The sequence below is a fragment of the Petromyzon marinus genome, chromosome 46, assembly GCF_048934315.1.
Source record: "Petromyzon marinus isolate PM22_M1 ecotype Great Lakes invasive population chromosome 46, UKy_Petmar_22M1.pri1.0, whole genome shotgun sequence".
Lineage (NCBI taxonomy): Eukaryota > Metazoa > Chordata > Hyperoartia > Petromyzontiformes > Petromyzontidae > Petromyzon > Petromyzon marinus.
Genome location: NC_133712.1, coordinates 6,071,678 through 6,075,716, shown reverse-complemented (window position 1 = coordinate 6,075,716; position 4,039 = coordinate 6,071,678). Strand labels below are relative to the sequence as shown.

The 4,039-nt window shown below is 47.2% G+C and overlaps 1 long non-coding RNA gene across 1 annotated transcript; it reads left to right on the top strand.

Annotated features, from left to right (window-relative positions):
- Positions 1-383: 383 nt before the first annotated feature.
- Positions 384-3,389, top strand: LOC142930983 (uncharacterized). Its single transcript, XR_012946978.1, has 4 exons — positions 384-465; positions 1,676-1,726; positions 2,086-2,167; positions 3,200-3,389. It is a non-coding gene; the product is annotated as an uncharacterized LOC142930983 (long non-coding RNA).
- Positions 3,390-4,039: the final 650 nt, after the last annotated feature.

Sequence of the window (4,039 nt, the reverse complement as noted above, 5' to 3'; positions counted from 1 at the left end):
AAGACAATATACATACGTACGCCAGGATGAACAGGCTATACATAGACTAACCTGAGCTGCCTATGCGCACGTACGCCAGAATGAACAATATACGTATGTACACCAGCATGAATAGGATATATGTACGCCATCTTGAACGGATATGCTTTTGCCAGTATCAACGGCTATATGCACCCTAGTCCACGCCATTGCTGTTTGATGCAAGATAGAGAGAGTGTGCTGGCTTGTTGTAACGTTGTGCTGTTTCTGTCAGATTGTGTTGTTGCTGTGACGTGGTTTTGCCGTGATGTTGCATTGCTCTGGCATTGTGTTGTGACTGTCGTTGCTCTAACATGTTGACATCGTCGTTGCCGTCGTGTCCCGTCGTTGCCGACGCAGGGAGCTGCTGGGCGTGCTCGCGTGCTGCAATCCGGTGCCGCCCCTCGTGAGACAGAACGCCATGAGCTGTGACAGCTCGTCAAGCAGGCACGCCTCGTCCCGCTCATTAAGGGGAGCGCAGAAGCGGAGGCGGCTCGGTGGAGCAGCGGGGGGTTCATAATGGACGGCCAGAGTTGAGATACGGATGAAGGATAGATAGGGCAAGAGAGTCGGAGAACGAGAACAGCGACAAAAGAGAGTGGGAGACAGAGACTGAAAGTCATAGGGGGAGAGGGATAGCGAGTGGTCAGAGGCAGAATGTTCATAAATAAATATAATCAAACATTTAATATAATCTTGATTTGAAGCTTTCGTGACTGCAGGAATCCATACTCTTTGGTTCTTTCGGTAAAGTCACGTAGGTAGAAAAATATTAGATCACGACGTTTCGATCGCAACACAAGCAATCGTCATCAGGTGGGACAACCACACCAACTGCTGAAGACAGCAGTGGGACAACCACACCAACTGCTGAAGACAGCAGTTGGTGTGGTTGTCCCACCTGATGACGATTGCTTGTGTTGCGATCGAAACGTCGTGATCTATTATTGTTCTACCTACCTGACTTTACCGAAAGAACCAAAGAGTATGGATTTAATATAGGTGGTGACTGGGTGGCTCCTGGGGCCAATACTGGGTCAAACACAATGATCCGGCACTGCTTCAATAATAATTTTTTAATTTGTGACACACTGCACATTATTCGCTCACTCGAAGCGAGAGAACGACTCAGAGGCGTGAGGGGGAACCACAGACGAGCGGGAAAGGCTACCAGGCGGTGAGCCTGCCAAATTTCCCCCCAAGCTTTGTGGTCGTCTTTATATGAAGGTGTTATCAACCAATTAATGAGTGTTTACATATGGGAGGGAACCGGAGTTCCTGGAGAAAACCCACACATGCGAGGAGGCAACAGTCGATCCCATACAGAACGAATAGATGAAGTCAACCTTTGCTGTACCCCCTTCTAGCAGGCCATGATATGACACCTGAAAAGCAACGGGAAGGGAGTTTAACAACATTTGTGTGATCCACCCACCCTTGTTGCCTCCATAGTGCTGGGTTAAAGGACTTCGCCACCAACACCACCTGGCTAAGATCCTAGGTTTTGGATCTTGGGAGTTTCAGCCACCCGTGGTTAAACGACGTTCACAAATGTAGCGAGTTGATGGTCACAACCAGGCACAAGTGACTGCAAAAGTAATGACTCGTTGCAGTAAAGGTTGCGTTTGTTTAATAATCATTGCTGCTGTTCCCGCAGAGCGAAACGCCCATCAAGGCTCCATCAAGAACATTCATCACCCGGACAGAGGTGACCAGAGACCAAAACTCATCACACAAATGCCCTCTTTACTTGCGATTATCAACTGTACATCTCATTTTCATTATCTGGCACAGAACTCTTCATTTGTGGTTCTTTTTTTTTTATTCCACGTCCCTAAACCGTCGTGACAATGAGGAGCTCAGTTCATGTCCGTCCTTAGCGTGTGAATAATGTTCCGATTGTTGTGTAGGTTGACACCCCTGTGTGATTTTGTTGGTTCATGGCCTGACCCAGACAGTACAATCTAGATGTTTCAATCCCCCAAAGGTGAGCTTAATGGTATCATTTGTATGCCCACCCTAGTGTGGCACTGATTGTTCAATCAATTTTCTTCTGTATTTTGACAGCGATTGGAAAACCCTCTCTTCTGTCCTCATGATGGCTTATCATTGGACGACAGGCAGCCAATCACAAGGCACGGTACTGAAGGTAGCTCACACTTAGTTGTGCTGGTTATATCGGCAAAGCTCATGATATGGATTATATATTTTTTTTCGTGACAGTTGATGAGAACACCTAGCCTGTCACGAGTAGATTTCATTATATTGACATGAAAAAAATACTGTGCTGTTTTTGAATATCACACTCATAATTTGAGTAGTAATCATACAAATAATTGCCATGTTCTGTGTACAAATTAAACGTAATTTAGTGAAATAAATAACAAGTAATGTCCTGACTGCATTTACAGTGGGGCACAAGCAAAAATAACAAAATACTTTTCAGTAACATTGTCCTAAAAGTAAAACTTACATAATAGGTGATGTTTTAAGCAATGACCCTTCTTTGGCTGCTGCGTGTATGTGCGTATTATTTATTTCACTTTGTGTCTATGTCTGTGTTCAATTGCGTGCATTTCCATTCATATGTGTGTATTCATTCCTGTGTCTCTGTTAACGTGTCTTTATTTGCCTGTCTGCATGCGTATGTCTTGTGTGTCAGCGGTTGCAACAGGTGTGTGGCCCTGTATATTATTGCGCGTGTGTGGGTGTGTGTCTTCACGTGTGTATTGTTCAGTCTGTATCTCTGTGCATCTTCTGTGCTAGCGAGCGTATGTCTGTATGTCACTAGAGAACGGTTGTGCAGTGGTAGTGCGTAGTGGCACGTTCCTGATGGCCTAAGTTCCATTCCCGGTCACGACGAACAGCAGTAGTTTAGTTGGTTAGCGTGCTGCACTATTAACCTGGCGACCCAAGTTCGATTGCTGCTTATGGCCAACACTGGTGACGAATATCTAAAACGGTCCTGGGGCTCCCTTAGATTAATTCAGCCTTAAATGAGTACTCAGTGCATGTAAAGCATCAGCACTGGGGAGACAAAGGTGGCTGGGTGTAGTTTTGGTCCTCCCATCCCCTTCGTGTTCCGTGCTGACCTTCGTAGATGCTCGCTAACAGCACTTGCCCTAAAAGTCTTTTCAAGGCTATATTGAGGATCTTTGACTTTTGTCTTTGTGTGGTGCAGTGGAGGGAGCACGGAGGGCGGTGCCTGCCATGCGCCCGGTCCTCACCCTGTTTGACGTGAGCCCAACATCGTCACACGACCACAACCAACCCATGTCTCATTTCCCACACCGCTGGCGAAAGCACTGTGTGTGTGATCTCGTGTGCTGTAGCTTTCTGTACCGTGCTGTGTTTGCTGTGTTAGCCATCATGTGCTGGGGCGTTCTGTGCGTTCTCTTGTGTGCTGTCGCATTCTGAGCTGTGCTGAAATTGCTGTCATGTTGCTGTAGTGCGCTGCGATGTGCTGTAGCGCTCTGCGCTCTGCTTGCGGTGTGCAGGACAGCGAAGAGCAGCAGAACGAGGCTCGCACTGCTCAGAGCTCCACGTCCCAGATGAAGGCAGCGCGTGTCCTGCAGACGTTCGTCAACCCCTTTGGCATGGTGAGACATGGGGAGACAGGGACATGTGGAGGCACAGGGGTAGTTGAGTGGCATGGAGATGCATGGACTTTGAGACACGGGAATTACAAGGACACCAAGACAATGCAGTGATACAAGCGACTTAGGGACGTGGGGAACACACAGGAGGCATGGTAAATGAGAGACAGATAGGAGGCATAGAGACACAATATTAGCACAGGGTCACACGTGACACGGGGTCACTTAGGATTTGGATAAAACGGTCTTCCTTGATGCAGAAATCCTGGAAACACGAAGACGTGGGGACTCGAGGAAGTGGTTGAAAATAAAAAGTTCGCTTGTGCATCTGTTCATGTGCTTGTGCTTGCAGTATCTACCATCCAGTGACGGGAAATCTCTGCCATTTCAAGAAAAGAAATTGGATCCTAACTCAAAAGTGTTTG